General features: G+C 44.0%; 1 long non-coding RNA gene across 1 annotated transcript; it reads right to left on the minus strand.

Annotated features, from left to right (window-relative positions):
- Window positions 1-1,303: 1,303 nt before the first annotated feature.
- On the minus strand, window positions 1,304-12,093 carry LOC118968965 (uncharacterized). Its single transcript, XR_005056848.2, has 3 exons — window positions 11,988-12,093; window positions 5,125-5,272; window positions 1,304-3,558 (listed from the first exon to the last, which is right to left on the minus strand). It is a non-coding gene; the product is annotated as an uncharacterized lncRNA (long non-coding RNA).
- Between the last annotated feature and the right edge of the window lie 6,564 nt (window positions 12,094-18,657).

Genomic DNA, 18,657 nt, shown 5'->3' on the forward strand with positions numbered 1-18,657 from the left:
CCAGAAAAATGTCCCCACCTCAACATCCTTAACTTAATCACATCAGCAAAGACCTCTTTCTGCCACATATGTTAACATGGGCCCTGATATTTTTAGGGGCCATTATTAAGCCTATTACAGGGTCTTTTGAGGCAAGGAGAGCAGGAACATGAAAGCCTTGGGAAGGAGCTGGAGAAAGACACTGGGACTTGAAAACTGGGCCGAGGAGAAGGCACTGGAAACAGCACCTTAACAACAGGCAGCAAATGGGGCCAGTGTCCAGGGCACCTGGATTCATGGCCAACCTACTTTTTCCAAATTCCTAGAAGAACCATTTTCTTTAAATTCCTTCCCAGTTTCACAAGGCACACTTATACAAAATGGAGAGGGAATTACAGGAAAAGCAGTCCTCTTTTGTTATGAATTTGAAGGGCTTAGCTGCAAATGTAGTGTGAAATTGTCTAAAATTCCTGGCAGCAGACATGACTCACATATTACCATGTGACATTTACAGAACATTCTTCACAGTAGTTTCTAGACTTTGTTGAGAGAGAGATACTGGATTTGTTAGAAGAAAGAATCAGTGTCTAAAGACTTTGTTAGGTCAATGGGTCAAATCCAAGAAAATGAAATAGTATAGGCATAAATTAAAGGCTCTGTACTTGGCCCATAGAGCCAACTGAGCAAATTCAACGAGAAGGAGACTTGGTTGAAAGAAGCATACATAAGTACTAAGCTCATACTGAATCAAGAAAATATGATGAGGGAGCCTTAAAAAATGTGGTGCCTAAAAAGCCAATTTGATCTTGGGCTGAATTAATAGAAAAATACGTAAAACAGTGAAAGTAATAACAAAATTGCCAAAAAGGAGAACAAGTTAATTGAGTATACAATCCACTACTTCCAGAATGCTCCCAAATCTGGAGTTAATACTGCTTCTGCAAACATGTGATCTTATATTGACTTTAGGCATCTGTCTAATAATAGTATTGGTGAGAAGTTGTGAATAAAATGGAGGATATGGGTAGATTCAAGGTAGACTGGGGAGATTTTGGAGAGAGGGTATCTTACAGTGATCCTTAAAAGCTCACCAGAATTGTCAAAATATTTCTATGGTAAATATATATTACTTTTCTATCTAAAAGTAGATTAACTTAAAACAAGGGGAGCAATAGTTGAATTCTATACTACACTGGCCAAACTGTACTGGAAGCATGAATTTAGTGGGCACCAGGGAGAAAAATTGGAGGACATTTTGTAGAATGGCTAAAGTTGTGCAAGTTTTCAAAACCACATGATGGAAGACTGTAGAAAGGATTGAGGATCTTTAATTTGGGAGAAAAAAAGTTTTTCAGTTCTTGGAATGGCCACATTTTGGAAGAGAAAGTCCATTTGTTCTGGATGACCTAAGCAACACAGAGAAAACTTGAGAATTAAATTACAAAGAATAATTTAAAGAATAAACTTTCTAATAATTTCCTGGAAAATAGTGTCCCCATTTATTTAAGTAGAGCACTGAAACATTGATCGTTGGAAAGGTGTTAGGTGACATTAACTTTAAAGTGACTTTGTACCCTAAGGTGCTATGGTGGACACCACCGAGTGTCTACCCGCAGCCATGCACCCTTCTTGTTTACACAGCATGTTCAAGGAAGAAAGGCCCACACCTCACGGTAGGTGGTAGGAGGAGGAGGCACCCTGGTTGGTCTAACCCAGGTATGTAATCCTAATTCCCTTTCCCAGTGATTGGCTTAGTGTCATAACTCTGACTAGTTATGGCCAACAAGACATGTGGGGAAGTCAGCTGGGGATAATTTCTGAGAAGGATTTTGCTCCCTGGCAAAGAGAGGGAGGGTAAGGAGGCCTGCCTCTTTTCGTTGCCTTTAATATAATTATGCAAGAAAATGCCACTTAGAAGTGCAACAGCTGTCTCACCAGCACACAGACCAGAGCAGCATCTGGATGAACATTGTTGAGCCCCTGAATCTGCAGTTTCTGATTTTAGACATCTCATTTTGTGAAAAAATGAAACGTCACTATCTCTTGAGCCATTGGGTATTCTGTCACTGCAGCCAGATGTATGCTAACCAAGTCAAACCTTGTGAGTCTCAGAAAAAAGCTAAGTTTGGGGTGGCATGATATATCTAATACAGCAGACATCTTCCTGAAAAGATAGATGGAAATCAAGTGCCATAAGTTGAATATTATTTAGAATACGTGAATGGAATTATTCAGACAGCATCTTGAATGTCTGGTTTCATTCTAAGCCCTACGTATGAAGAGGAAGCTGAAGTTTCCTGGAAGAGAACAACCAGGATGATGGAGAATCTGGAATTTATATGGAAAGGAGACTAGGAAAGGTTTGCCTGATAAGAGAAACCTGGTGAGGGAAGGGTGTGATATCTGAAGGTTTTTCTCACAGAGCAAGGCTTATATGTATTTTCTATAGCCCCTAAGGCAGAACCAGGTCAGTGGTGGAATGTACAGGGAGGGAGGCAAATTCCAGTTTGTTATAAGGAAGAACTTTCTAAGAACTAGAGCATCCAGAAATACACCAGGAGGCCATGTGAAATGGTGGGGTCCCAGGGAGGGGTCAAGCAGAAGCTGGCTGTCATGTTGTGCTTCTGCACTCAGTAGGCGTGAACTGAATGATTCTGAAAAGTGCTTAGCAGTGGAGTTCTCTTCATTAGCACTATTTTATAAGTGAGGCAATAAGACTCAGTAAGGAGAGGTGACATGTCCAGGCTCTGACAGCCAGTTAGAAGTTGAGACGGGGCTGCGAAGTGGGAGAGGGGCAGAGCTAGCATGGCGCTGTAGACCTTGAGGATTCAGGGCTGGCTCTTGGAGCACCTGAGGGACTTGTAGATGTTGCAGGGCTTGGCACTTTGTCTCAGATACCAGAGACACCCAGACTCCTCAGCTCTGTAATCTTGTGATAGGAACTCAGGAAGCTGCCCCCAAAAGACTTCAGGTCATTATGAAGAACAATGCTCAAGTGTTAAGAAACAGGGGTGATGTCAAAACATGACACCATTGACATTGGTCAGTCAGAAGGAGCTCAGGCCTGTACACTGCACGGGTGGTCTCAGTCCCTGAATCAGCCCTGCCAAGGTCTTGTGGACCCAGAAGTAGAAGAAGATCCTTCTGGTGCCCATCAGGACACAGCTTCAATCCTCATTTGAGTCCAGTCTAGCTGCCGAGGGGATTAGAGAGGCTCCAGGGAGGCACACTGATGCAGTTCAGAGCCTGCAAGAAATAGGCCCTGAGGCTCTGAGGTTTGCACGGAGGATTACTGGTAAATGCTTTGGGAACAGCTCCTGTTGAGCAGGGAGGGAGTTGGGTTGGGCAAAGTGAGAGGCTGAGCTGTGATGCCATTGCGGCAGAGGCCTCCACTGGTTCCACCAGGAGCTCAAGACCTGGGTGGTCCTGCAGAGCTGTCCCAACGAGGCTAGGGGTGGCACTGTGTATCCCACAGTGACCAGTCTTTGGATGGCTGTCCCCAGAGGAGAGACCGCATCCTTTGGCAGAAGGCAATACCCAGAGAGGGCTTGGGTCTGAGCTGTCAGCAGCCAGCAGTCCCTGCAGGGGGAGAATGAGGACACAGGTCGTGAGAGAGGCAGCAGGGTGGCACACGATAGTGTTGCCAGAGAGAACCACTCCCGTCCTCCAGCTGAATGCTGCATGCAGAACACTTCCATTTCCTCTGGGGGGAATACTTAGAGCATGTGGTGAGGTCCCTGGGGCTAAATGAGCGCTTCAACCTGGGGAAGGAAGAAGAGATGCAAGGGGCCTCTGGCTGGGCTATTCTTTCCCCTGGGCTCTGAACAGCTCTGCCAGGGATCAAGCAGCTCCCCGCCAAGAAGGTGAATGGGAATGCTTCACCCAAGCTGCCCACCCTAGGACCCCAAAGGAGCACCAGACCAGCGGCAGTGCCTGTGAGAGGTGTGCACTGTCAGAGGAAATGTCCAAGTGCTATCAAAGCAGGTCAAGTTTGAGTCATGGATTTTGAAAATGTGATTCCCAGCCAAAAGATGTGCGTCAGACCTGATCACCCAACACAGCCAGCATCAACATCCTCTGGGAAAGAGGAGACCCAAACCGGGATGTCCTTGGTTTCCTTACCAGGGGGGATGGGTCACAGCCAGGATGTGCTTTCTGGGCCACTTCAGGTTTCATGGAACCTCTCTCCCAGCCGACTCCACGCCGGACACAATTCAGCACAGAACTGCACACAGTCCTGTACCTCTGGATTGGCGCCCCCTCCCCATGTGTCCCCTCATGGTTCTGTGTATCTGCCCAGCACCTAACACTACTGGAAAACTGATTTCAAACTGTTAGCAGACTTTTTGCTCCCATGCCCCGTCCCTCCCACCCAGGGTGGCTGTTATTAGTTGTAAGGCAACAGATTTTGTTTTCCTTAAGTAGAGTGAGGAGATTAGCACAAAATTCCCCCAACTCTCTTTGCAGGATGAGCTCCTGGAACTAAGAGGCAGTGGAGGATCTGCCATCGAGCCTGGACTTCTTCGTGGGGAGAGAGGCTGGGCTGGTCAGCATTCATTTCTCTGGGCCTCAGGGACTAGAACAGAGATTAGGACCAGTGGCCCTTACAGGCTACACAAACCCACTTTGGTGGTGCCCATTGTGTGCCACCATGCAGCACCATGAGGTGAGGCCTGTTAGTATTTTCATTTTACAGAGGAGTAAAGTGAGGTGCAGAGAAGCTGGTGAAGCTAGTGGGGGTGGAGCAGGGTTGGCACGTGGGCCCCAAACCTAAGCTCAGAGCCACTGCTCCACACTGGGGGTTGGGTCCACTCCTAAGTGACCTGTTGGAATGCTAGGTGTCATTGCTGGGTTGGCAGAACTGCCCGCAGAGAGTCAGCCAAGGGGATGGGGAGGAAGGCACTAGACACCCCTATGTGTTCCTTGGACTAAGTGAAACTGTTTAAGGAGCACAATTTTAAAGGGAACAAGAAAAAGGCACTTAATTCTTTCTTAGTCTCCTTGGAAGACTTGAATAGTGTGTTCCCCACCCCTGGAGGAGGGCAGGACTCATGGCTTTTCCAGAAAATTTGAGATAACCAAAAGTGAAACCCAGTGTAGTAGCTAACCTTGAAATGTCACTTACTTTAGAACACCCTCTCTTACCTCAGTGTATTAGTGTCCCATGGCTGCTGTGACAAAGGATCACAAATTTGATGGCTTAAAACAACGGAAACTAATCTTCTGATAGTTGTGGATGTGAGAAGTTTGAAACCCAGGTGTCGGCTGGAGCAAGCTCCCTTTGAAGGTTCTCCTATTGGATTTACATAAAGGATAAAGAATATAAGTCATTTAGATACAACGAAGTGGTGCATATTTCTGCCCTGATACTGTATTAGTAGCTCAGGGCTGGTATAACAAAATACCATAGGCTAGGTAGCTTATAATAGAATTTCTTTCTCATAGTTCTGGATGCTAGAAGTCCCAGATTAACCAGCAGATTTTGCCCCTGGGCCCCTTTGAGGCTTGCACTGTCTCACATGGCAGAGAGAGAGAGCAAGTAGTGGTCAGTCTTCCTCTTCCTTTAAAAGGCACTAATCCCATCACAGGGGTCCCAACCTCATGACCTCCTCTAAACCTAATCATCTCCCAAAGGCTCCCCCTTCCAAATGTTGTCACATTGGGGGTTAAGGCTTCAACATATGAGTTTGGGGGGGACACATTCAGTCCATAACAGTAACCTTGTTATAAGACAATTATTGACAAATATGAGAACAATGACAACACTAGGAACGGATTTATTCAGCAAACATCTACTGTCTGCCCACAGGTACAGAGGGCAGGAGGCTGACAGTCAGGATTTGAGAGAAAGGACACAAAGGTCACTGTGATTCTGTCCCTGCACCCAAGGCTTTCCTGTTCCTGCTTTCATCATTTCCAAAAGTCCATAATTAGAGGTAGGCTCTGCCCCAAAGCTTCCGCGCAGCCCATGTCACGGTGCCTATATGCCAGGACGAGGCTCCTTGCAAAGGCCCGGTCAGCACAGCTTGCTCCTCAGGTCAGCCGAGCCTCCTGCAGAGCCCACGGGAAGGCGCACTCCCGTGCCGCTCTACCCACTCCTGCATGCTCTGCCTTAGCTGGATTTCACATCTTCATCATCTCCAGCAGAGATGACTGAACAAACAACCTAACCAAGTTCTGATTGCCCTCTCATGCCCTGACAACCTTCATTTTGCAATCAGAATAGCTCATCTGTATCTGTGTGTCCCAGCAGGAAACAGAATCCCACTCATTTGGCCCAGTGGAAGGACTTTAATGAAGGAAGTATTTGCATGAGTGGAGTCAGGGCCCAGGGCAGGGACAGCGGTTGTGGGCACAGAGATTAGCATGGGAGGATACCTCTTAAAGGGAAAGAAATCAAAGAAGGGAGGCCCTGAAGCAGTAGATGAGAGAGCAGCCCAGCAGAAATGGTGTTTGGCATGTATAGTGACCACATTTGTGTCCCTGTCACATCCGCTCAGCCTCCCTGGGATTTCAGCTGCAGCTGCAGGCTCGCCCTGACAGCTTTGCACCAGAAGAGAGGCAGGTGTCCCTCTGATTTATTTCTAAGGGCCTTCTCTGAAGCTGCACCTGCTTGGCTTGCATGAAAGTGCAGCAGGAAAGCATGGGGGAGCCAGTGCCCTGGGGAGCCCAGCCAACTGGGTGGGGCACACCTCCGCCCTGTGACAGAAATTCCCAGGGGTGTTCTGTGAACTTCCCAGAAGTCCCCACACAGGCACATTGCAGAGACTCACAGCAAGATCTCAGTCACACTCTCAGTTTGTTTTTCTCCCTCCCTGCCTGACCCGCCCCCGTTCCTTCAGTTGGGAAATCACCTTCCAAATAATTGCTGGCACCCAACTCCTTGCCTCAGGCTCTGCTTGTTGGGGAGCCTATCCAAGACATGGAGAGTCACAGATATGACCAGAGCAGCTGCCCTGAATGAAGGAGAGCTGCAGGAAGAAACGCCCCAAACCCCCTCCTCGTTCACTCTGCAAACTCCTGCTTGTACCTGCCCTTGGCTCAACTGGCAAGAAGCCAGCAGGCAAGGGAGCCTGGGGGTGCAGTCTTTGGGGGTTAGTCTCACAGGACAAAGATGTCAGAGAAGAAAGGTAATGTGTCTGGTGGGATAAATGGAGAATAAACAATAGATTTTGCAAAACACAAAGCTTGCCATATCACTCCTTTACAATAATAACAACAAAAATGTTAATGAATGCATTTCTTAAGACCCCGTGTGCCATCCATTTTACATCAGTGATCGCATTCAATCTACACAGCTACCCTCTGAGTAGTTAGATCATCATGCTCATTTCACAGTGAGGAAACTGATACATGGTGAGATTAATCAGTTCATCTAAAGCCATGCTGCCAGTTGAGCAGATGAGGGCAGTCTGATTCAACTGCACAGGCTTCATAGTGAAGTTTCAGTTCCTTAATGGAGAACTTGGGACTCTGCCTTGAGCTGTGGCTTATCTTCTCCCAGACTCCTGCATGTAGACCAATCCTTAGCCATTCCAAATGACCTGACATTTCCTAACTGTGACCTGGATCACCTGTCCCCCTTGTTAGCCTGCCTCAGTGGACCTTCAAGTCTCAGTCAAAGTACTACCTCCTGCTGGATACTTCCATCCCCTGCCCCACCCCCAGCCTCTGACCCCTCTGCACCCATTAGTCTTCTCTGTGCTTCCATAGCTCTCAGGACCCAGCCCAGGGGCATTCACAGGGTGAATAAAGATGTGACGTGTCATTTTGTCTCTGCCACCACCATGAGCTCTTGAAACCGTTTTATAAGGATCCATCTTGTTTCTATCCACAATGTCTAGCATGGTGCCATGGCATGTATTCAATAAATATTGGTAAGTAGGGCAGGGCAGGGCAGGTCTGAATCATGGAGCGCAGCCAGCAAGGCAGCCTTATTAGGGCCTCTGAGCTCTGGGCAGCTGGGAGCAGCAGTCGGGAAAGCCAAGGTGGCTGCAAGCACTCAAGTATTTTCTTTTCACAGACCATTGAGGTCTTGACCCGCATGCAATGTTTGTATGCTGGGATCATGTTCTGCAGGGCAGTGAGATTGTAGTGGACAGAGGGCTTGGATTTTGTTTCTGATTTGGACAGTGGTGTACGTTGTACAACCTGCCTTGGAGGGTTGATATGAAGGTCAACAGAGACAGGTGGGTGAAAGATCTCTGGGCAGGTTAAAGCATTCCCAGCGTTCACGCTGTGGGCACTGAAGGGTGCCCGTGTTCAGTTTTTTTCCTAGGAGAGTGTGAGTGTCTCTGGGAGCTGCACTCACTCACCCCACAATCTCAACCTTTCAAGCAGTGCTTCAAACCATATAAGGAAATAAATATAGGACTCAGCCTTCATAGGGATGCCCTTGAATTTGCTCTTCCCTATGACAGTTTGCTTTCTCCACACCATACTTACTTGCGTTTAGTTTAAAGATGACTGAAAGTTCATTTTCACTTTTACAGTATTAGAGGTGTTCCATGCCCTTTGTCATTCTTGAGATACCCCAGCATGTGCAAAATCAGATTTTGCACTCTTTGTAGCAGACATTGTTGGCTAGGATTGGGGCATTTATGTGAAGCAAAGCATTGACTTTCCTCTGATGTTCATTTGGAAGAAACAGGGAACCGGCTTCCCATTTTCCCTTTGATTGGATACACACCTTTCCCTTAGGCCATCAGGAAATCGGCGCAGTGTGGCTTCTGCCTCTCCTAGGATTAATACCCAACTGTGCTTAGTTGATGCATTTGCCTTGTACCTCAGGAATCATCTGGTGTATTTTCTCTCTCTTCATTTGACTTTGAAAGACCAGATAGCCAGAGAGGGGAAGATGGTTTCCCCAGGTCCTATAACCAGTGAATAACCACGCTGGGGCTGCAAGCAGTTCTTATGATTCCTTATCTAGTTGCTTCTTGCATTCCTCATTTAGTTTCTCATTCCATCATGCTGTCACCTACAAGACCTCCTAAGACCAGTGATTCCTATTATAAGCTGAACTGTGTTCCCCCGAATTCACATATTGAAGTTCTAACCCTGAATACCTCAGAATATGACTGTATTTGGAGAGTCTGTAAAGAGGTAATTAAGTTAAAATATGGTCATTAAAATGGGCTCTAATCCAGTATGACTGATACCCTTCTAAGAAGAGAAAATGAGGACATAGATACATACAGGGAAGACCATGTGAAGACACAGGGTGAAGATGTCTCTACAAGCCAGAGAGGCCTCAGAAGAAACCAACCCTGAGGATACCTTGATCTGGGACTTCTAGCTTCCAGAACTGTGAGATAATAAATTTCTGTTGTTTAAGCCAAAAAATCTGTGGTACTTTATGGCACCTCTAGAAAATTAATAGAATTCCTTATAAAAATTAATTGAGGATAAAAAAGAAAACACAAAATAAAGAATACAAAATCTTTAGCTCATCTGTCTTATATCATTTAGCCCAACCCATTAAGCTAGCAAATTTAAAAAGATACATTTATTTGATTTCAAAGCAAACTCCTCCCATGTGTGGAATAAGTATATTAGAATTTGGAAAGGGAACAGAAATTTGGCACAGGGAATTCTTTTTTTTTTTTTTAACTTGTAGTGGGGAAGGGGGAAATAACTAACTAATAATTTTTCGGCATTCCTAACTTCAGATATTTTTCGATTAATGTATTTCTCTAGTAAGAATACCACTTTATTAACTACCATGTGATATGTAAACTGCTTTCTTATCCCAAAGAAATAGTCACTCCCTGCTTCTTAAAAATCTGAGCTTTTGTTGTGCTAACGGCTTTCCAAAATCTTTTCTAACTGCCCCACTGTGACTTCTTTGGAAGAAACCCAAAAGGTTCTTGTGAAAGGAACCAGAATAGAAAAGTATGCTGTTGTTAACACAAAAAATAGGAAGATGGAGTTTATTGGTAAATCTCTTCTCCCAGGAATGGGAAGTTTCTGGGCGAGTGCCCAAGCTCAGCAGTGCCTGTAACCCATATTGTTTTATTTTCAGAGATACCACAAGTCAGAATTTCCATGTTTGCAATGCATTCTGTCTTCATTACATTCATTACAGTTTATTCCAAAAGATGACAGCTGTCTAGAGACTGCTAAGGAGGGAAGGGCAACTTTAGATTTCCTACAACTCATTCACATAAAGCATTTGGCGTAGAAGAGATCACTGAGCTGTTCGCATGAGGACTTCACAAAATCCTGAAAATGTTCTTAAGCCCAAATGGGAAATGGGCCAACCCACTGGTCATTGCTGCTTCTTTTTATCCACCTTCTTCTCCTTCCTGTGTTTTCTCTTCTCCTCTCTTGGCGACCTGACACTTGGACAAAGCACTGGGCATAAGCATTGGATTGGCTCTGTCCCAGCTGCCAGTCCCCTGTCCCCTGCATCCACTGGCCAAGGCTAGCAGGAGACTGAGAAATGTTGCAAAGGGGGAACAGGAAGAGGGATGGTTTGGAGCTGAGTGCATGGCAGGTGCTTCCACAGCTGGGCTGGCTGTTGGGAGGGTGTGGAAGGTGGCGCCCTCTCCCCCCAGTGCTCTAGAAGCTGCCTCCGGGCCTCATCTTTGGCTGTACTTGGGTCCCGGTTTTTGCTTTCTTGGTCTATGAGTCCCTTGAGGGAAGAGCAGGGTTGGCGGTAAGAATCCAGCTGCTGAGGGAGACAAACATGTGGACGCATGCGCGTAAGTGGAGTGGAGGACCACATAACAGCTTGCGTTTGTGCGCTCTCCCTGCTGCTCCTCACTACTCCTCCTTGTCCCCATTTTTTCTAGTTCTGGTCTCTCAGCTGCAGACTAGCCCCAGAGTCCCCCAGAGTCTGCACTTGGTCTCAGCTCTGAGATTTCCCTGCTGAGGGACCGGAAGAGTCCTTCCAGCTCTCTGAGCCTTAACTTCATAACTTACAATGAGAGATCATCACATGCTTCATAAGGCCTTTGTAGGATCAACTGAGATAACATGTTTGAATGAGGTGATATATCTGTAAATGCTTGGTGAGCTAAAAAGTACTAGAGAGATTTAGGTACTGGATTACAATTCTTCTCAAATCAACCTTAGTCCCAGCCTGCGCCAGCCTAAAGGGCTTTGTTCTGAGATCTAACACAGATTTTCCGAGATAGGGTCCAGTACGTCCAGTATGTCTCAATCTACGGGGAGACTGCCCAACGCCTGAGAGGCCATTAGTACGGAATCATAGCTTTGGGAATAAGATATTGTTTCTTAAAATAATATTAAGGGAAAGCTTTTCATGAGAGTGGGGTGGATGATTATCAGGAAAAAGTCAGCAGCACTGCATGAATCTGTTTAGCTGTTTCATGAAGTTACAGGTTTCTTTTTCTCTGGGATTCCACAGAACAATTAATAGGCCAAATTGCACCATCCAAGGAGGGGGTTTTAGTCTTCAGTGTTTCTCAACATTATTTAACCAGCAAATGCATTATTACTCTTTGCAATTAGGAACACCTTTTAGAATGTGCCTTGGAGCAAAACACAAAGATTGACATTTGCTGTTTTTATTAGTTTACCAGATAATTTCTAAAGCAATAGCAAGCTGAGGACACTTACTCAAGGTACAAGAATAAACAGACAATATTTAATCGAGGGGGCATTTTGTTGATGGGTGAGAGCTGATGAGTCCTGGCCAGGCTTGCCAGAGTCAGGGAAAGCCCTGGGACCCTAGCGGGCTGCAGAAGGGCCCTGTGGGAGCAGACTGCAGTGGTGGGGGAAGGAGAAGGCACCAGGAGTGATGATTTCCCTACACTATTTCATTTTACCATCTCAACAACTTTCTGCAGAAGGCACTATTATAGTCACATTTTCAACAGGGAAACAGGTTGAAAGGGGTATGGTAGTTGCCCACAGTTATAGTTTGTCAGTGGTGGAACTGGGATTTGAATCCAGGTCAGACTGCTCCAAAGCCCATTCTCCTTCCAGAATAATATCCAGCCCCTGCAAGATGGAAGGTGAGGAAGACAAGCTGTGCTTACCTTACAAATCTGTGGTAATAATTTTGCAGAGGCTGCTGGTGTGGCACTGAAGGCCATAGTCAGGTTCAGGAAATATGGGCCTCCAAGTTTCTCCTGGAAAAAAAATTTTCTTACTCTGGTGTGTGTAATTTAAACTCAAGGCAAGCTGAAAGAGACTGGGGTGGAGTTGGCGTCCGTAAAAATAACTGCCTCTATGGTTAAAGATTTATGAAGTGACCACAAGCGCCTGGGTATATAAATAGACTTGACTCTTGCCCTTAGGGTTCCCAGAGTAAATACATGAGATTTACAGCCAGAGCATTTCATGGCAGACTACATGTTTTAGGGCCATACACATTCCAGGACCCTACCCGGCAGAGTTGACAAAGGTGGCCTGGAAGGAAGTGTGAAATGTAGAAGTCCTCCAAGCCTTGCAGTCTCATCTTCCTGGGCTTCTTTACTTTTGCTAGCTGTGTGAATTAGGGCATGTTTCTTAACTTCTCTGAGCCTCAGCTTCCTTTCCCACCAAATGAAGATGATAATAATTGCCTCAAGATTAACATGAATTGTAAGTTAAATAATGTGTGCAAAATGCCAGGCACACAGCCTGTGCTAAATGAATGGTAGCTGTAGTATTACATTTTCCAGTTGCCTCGGCATGGCATAATCGCCATGCTCTGCTGCCTGGTATTTAGGTTTAACCATAGTTCAGCAACTACTTACCTCTTTAGCCTTTGCTTTTGTTCTCCTCCCCTCTTTCACTGTCCAAGGTTCATGGTCATTCCCCTCATGGTGACTTGCCAAAGTCTACCCTTCCAAGAAGGTTTAGAGCAATTCTCAAACTATGTCTATAGGCCCCGGGGGGGTCGCTAAGACTCAGAGATGTCCTGAGGTCAAAATTATTTTCATAATAATGCTAAGTATTTCTTCACTGTATTAACATTTGCACAGATGGTACAAAGGCACTGGTTTAAGTAAAGTAAAAGAGTATCAGTAGCTGTATTTATCAGCACCACCCACCTGAAGAAATAAAATACCAGTTTCATAAGAGAATGTTTCTAATGAAACAAAAATAATTAATTTTATTACATCTTGAGCTGTGAGCACATATCTTTTTACTATTCTGTGTGATGAAATGGGAAACATGAACAAAGCACATTCTGCTGCACATCGATACTCAGTGTTTGTCTGGAGGAAAAGCATTCGTGCAATTGAACTGTGAGCTGAACTGCCACTTTTTCATGGAACAGCATTTTTATTTGGAAGAATAACCAGTGGACAAATCCTAGTTATTCTGATTTGGATAGTCAGCTAATATTTTCTCAATGATGAATTGAATCTGTCACTTCAAAGAAAACAACTGACAATATTTGTTGCCAGTGATGAAACGTGGGCTTCCCAGCAAAAATGAGAATTTTGGGGAATTGTATCCAGTACTGTAAGCTTGACAGATTCTCAATTATTGAAGGCTTTTTTCGATGAGATCTGTAATTTTAACAAATGTGATTTTTTGATATTGCATAATAAAATGTCTCAACATTTGGAAGATCAAAATTTTCCAAATGACCAGTGCATGATCTTCCAGTCATGCGTAGGTCAAAGATCCACTCAAAGTACATGTAGAATGATGGGTTTTAATATCACAGAGGATAAATGTTCATTGATGTGGTTTCAGATTCCATATAGCAATTAACCTTTAACAAATTACTACTTGTTGAGATTTAGTGTCTTATCAAAGAAAATACCCATAATTATCTGAAAAAGGTTATACTCGTCTTTTTTCCAGCTACATATTTGTATGAGGCTGGATTTTTTTCATATACTTCAATCCAAGCAACACTGAATCCAGAAGCAGATTGAGTACAGAAGCAGATATGAAAATCCAGCTGTCTTTTAGTAAAGTAATCATTAAAGAGAATTGCAAAATGTAAAACAATACCATTCTTCTCACTAGTTCTTTTGTTTTAGAAAAGACAGGTTTTTTTTCCTAAAAAAATGTTATTTATGTTAGTCTGTAATTGGGTTTAATACTGCTCTTTCGAAATGAATTGATAAATATTTTAAAGTTTCCACTTTAGTTCCTAAATGGGTAAATTATCTTATATATAACCCACACAAATAAAAGCTCCTTGATGTCTTCAATAATTCTCAAGAGTATAAAGAAGTTCTGAGGCCAAAAAGTGTGACTCAGTGCCTTAGAGTCAAAGTTCCACCCCCTTCAGGAAAACTCCAACTGGAGTGAATCACCTTCTCTTGAATTCCTGTAGAATTTTAAGTATATACCACTCATCTGTCACTTCGCGTTATCTTATCTTGTCATTCTCTTTTTTAAAATACATATTTAAAAATCCATAATTTATTCTGCAAACTTCTCACAGGCCAGAATTTGGTCTTGTTGTATCTGGAGGAGAGCATGAGGGATGTTCACAGTATGTTCCTGTTGTTGAGAGAATATAGTGAAGCTTCGTATTTTGCTAGTATCTGTGTCTTGCTATGCTGTTGCAAAGTGGCAGAACCTCACTAACTTACAATACTGGTGGGGCAGTAGTCTGAATTAGTGAGAAATCAGAATTCCAAACATATTAGAGATTTTAGTATATATATATTTTATGCTTTTAATAGTTTTCCTTAGGGCAAAGCTAATGCATACTCATTGCAGAAAATTTGTAAATTGCACAAAGTAAACAAAATAAAGTGAATCTGCAAAATCAATAGTACCTAGTTGTTTTCTAGCTTTAAAAGAAATTAAAAAGTACTGCAATCTCACAGTGTAAAGATAATGGCTATTAGTATTTTTATCCGTCACCTTTAAGGATATGTATCATCCATAGAAAGTGAGAGTTTTACAAAGTATTGGTATCCTATTTAATATAGTTTTGTATCCTCCTCATGACCTTCACTGTTCTTTGAAAACATTATTTTTAGTAGCTCTGCTGTATTTCAATGATGCACCTTAGGGTTGTTTCTGCTTTCTTGTTTTTATCAATAATATTGTAATGAAAATCTTTAAAGTGAAACAATTGCTGATGCATTCAGGATAGACTCCTAGAAACAGGATTATGGATCAACAGGGATTCCAAAATGCAGATTGATTAATTTAAAATTCTATGACTTGAACAGTGATGATTGTGTTATGGTCAACCAATTGTGGGAGCACAAAAAGGCAGAGGCCAGAGTTTTCCATCATGGAGGGCCAGCTTCTTAGACATTTCAGATTTCTAGTACTTGGGCACTCAGATATATTTGCAGTGCTGTAGAGTCAGTTATGAGGGAATCCAGCTGTCAGGGAGCATACTACAAGCTGCAGAAATCAAGCCTGGCTAATTTAAGCAGGAAGAAATACTTTAAAATATTGAGTCACTCTCTGAATTTCCAGGAGCCCCAGTGAGCTAGTACTAGAGGCCATGTGGCCAGGGTAAACCTCCCAAATCACAGCAGATCTGGTCCTGAGAAGATTCTACTTCTTGTACCACATTGACAGTGTGACTGCCCTGGAGTTCACACTGCCACTGCCCCCACAAGGACTAGGATGGGTGCCCAGCTGACACTCCTGCTCCTGAGTCAACCCAGCATGGTGCCGTGATCGGCAGAGCCTTGTGGCTGTCCTCATTCAAGCTCCAAGGGAAGCCAGAAAACTGTACCGCTGGCACCGGGAAGTAGCATTTGCTTCCCACCAAGATATATCAAGAGGGGCATAGCTTCCGATATTGAAGAACAGTTCAGAGGTTGAGTTGCCAAAAAAGAGTAACAAATGTTTACTGTAGACAAAAACAATGTTTGTCAAGGCCCCAGGAACCTAGGACTTTTTCTAGGAAGCATGAGACTGATACATCTTGCTGATTATTACAGAGGAGCAGCCAGATCTGGTCTATCACCTTTGTCTAGTGTCAGACAGAGTAAGGATGCAGTAAACATTTCTTAAATGAATGAATGGCTATTTACACACTGCTGGTGGAATAGGATGCTTTTCACTCTGCAGGATGCTGACACCAATTTCCATTCTGTTTCAAAGAATGCTGTCACTGGGCATGGAATATTGTCCCAGGATCTTCCCTCCCACCCATCTATTTTTTTTGGGGGGGTTGCTGTTAAAAGATAAATGGAAGTATATTAAAATTTTTGAGAGTTTATTTCAGTAAAATGATTACAATGAGCAGTGCCAAACCAGAAGTGTTTAGGAGCTCTGCACCCACAGAAGCTAGGGGCAAGCCTTTTATAGAGAAAATTCTGGAAGCAAATCAAGGAAATTATTTGATGGGCTGTGGCTTACACAGTTGCCTTATCTGGGAAAGCCTAGTTGGCTGTTTGGGGGTCCTTAGGTTTCTATCTTATAACCTTAAGGCATGTACAGGCTTAGATTTTGGTTTGCTCGCATAGGTATTAGAACACCTCAGCTAGTGGCCTTCTGTGGAATTAATTTCATAGATGAAGTTACCCAACCTGCACTGTCTCTGTCTTTTTAATTCCCCAAAAGGGTAAAGACCATTGGATTTTAAGTACATTCTCTCGCAAGATGAGAAACAATAGTTAAAAAAACAAATAATTTTGAAAGAAACAACCCCAACAGGTCTGAACATCTAGAACACCTGTGTGCAAGCATGAGGTTTGCATGAAGGATGCTGTTCAGGCAAAGAGGTTGCAGATGAGAACAAAAGGCATTGCGGACTTATTTTGGGGGGCTTTTATTATCGATTTCACCTCTTCTACCAGTCCACTACAATACACTTTCTGAAAGTAAGATAATTGTCAAGGTTCAAGAATTGCATGTGTAAGTTCATAGATGGGAGAGAGAGGTTTGAATAAGTAGCTGAGTATGAGTGAGTTTGGTTTTCCAAGTCTGATTTCCATTATTAGAAAAGGGGAACGCGGTACTAGATGATGTCATCTTTTGGAACCACCGAAGCACAAGGACAGTGGAGGCATGGGCTTGCTTCATTCCCACTTCTGCCAAGCATTGAAGCAGAAGTATGGAGATGGATGGCTTGGGATAATTTTTGGCAAGGCACCTGAATGTCAGAGCTTGTTTTCCAGGGCCCTGACGGCTATTTCCTTTAAAGACACCCAGGTCTCTCTATTTTGTATCCATTTCATTTTCTTTCCTAAGTAGATCTCTTCTAGCTGTAGATATCACAAATACAAATTACAGTTCATTCACACACTGAAGATGCCTTATGCTAATATACAGCAATACTTGGAATAAAAAAAGCAGGGAAGTAAAAAATTCTCTTCTTTGGCTCACTGTGTGACCAACTATGCTTTGCCTAGCAGGGCTGTTTCGGATGGGCATTAGGCATTAATCTTGCCTAATGCCCACGCTTTCCAATCCCACATGGAGTTGGCGTTTTCTCACTGTCTGCTGCTCTCTCACTACTCAGAAGGTATTAACTGCTCTGCCTTCCCCCAGATATTTTAAGTAACTGGTTCCTCGCTGCCAGCAAACCCAGCCACTTTTGAGGGATCCTCCTCCTAGTCAAACCCGTAATGTTTGAGTTGCTGCTAATTACACTCCTCCTGGGAACTGGCAGATGGGTCATGTCTCTTTCTGGTGATGAAGATGTAGATGCTCAGAGCTTGGAGTTAAAAATCCAACAAAGAACAAGTTGGACAAGATCTCCTAGGTCCATTTTAGCACTAATTTTCCCTGTATTCCTTGGAAGTTCTAGCATACAACCCCAGCCGTAGACAGCCTCTACTAAGTGTTAATAACTGTGTGTGTTGATAGGGTTGAACACAGGGTAACAATGGCAAACATTTGCTGAGTGCTTACCTAGTGTGCCAGATACCATCTGAATTAGCACCTTAAGTATATGATTTCAGATCTCACAGCAACACCAGGAGGAACGTAGATTTGTCATGCCTATTTTAGAGATGGGGAAACTAAGGCAAGAGCTGGATTAAGTAATGTGCTCAAGGCTGCAATTAGTAAGAGGCAGCGCTGCAGTATGAACCATGGCTGTCCCACTTCAAGCCCATGTTCCTCAGAATAATGACAACTAGTAAAACAGCAAGCACTTTTATAGCATGCCAGGCACTAGTCTGAGGATTATACGTAAATCAGCTCCTGTAATTTTCACAATAGGAAATACTAATAGGAATTTCACACAAAAGTACTAATATTAATTCACCTTTTACAGATGAGAAAACTGAAACACAGAGACATTAAGGAACTTGCTCAAGGTCACACAGCTTCTAAGTGGCAGAGCTGGGGTTTGAAATTGGGCTTCAGATTATGTACTCTTAACCACCTGCTCTTTTGGGAGCACTTCTCTGGATTTAGCTACAGATCACATTCAGCTTCCCTCCCCACCCATGCAGGAAGGAGAACACAGCTTCCTTTCCAGGGTTCTTTGGGTCTGATTCTGTGCTCTGTGGTTCTGGTAATGCTGTCAACACCTGCAGGGACATTTCTGCGCCTCCCACGCACAGATGGATTTCATGGGTGGTCCACGTGGCCTAAACCATTTCCTGCCTATTTCTGAGAATGTAAAAAGAATGTAGTTTGTCTTGAAATGAAGATGCTTCCACAGGGGAGGATCAATGGTTCCAAATCCAAGAGTTCTGCTGGGGAGAGTGTACTGGCCTCAGAGCCTGAGGAGCCAGTGTCAGGAGTCGAGACAGTGTGGTAGGATGGGTTCCCCGGGTCCCCGCACAGAACCCTCCCCGCCCCCTCTGAGCCCAGCACTGCTTTCAT

The sequence above is a fragment of the Manis javanica genome, chromosome 1 (assembly GCF_040802235.1).
Source record: "Manis javanica isolate MJ-LG chromosome 1, MJ_LKY, whole genome shotgun sequence".
Lineage (NCBI taxonomy): Eukaryota > Metazoa > Chordata > Mammalia > Pholidota > Manidae > Manis > Manis javanica.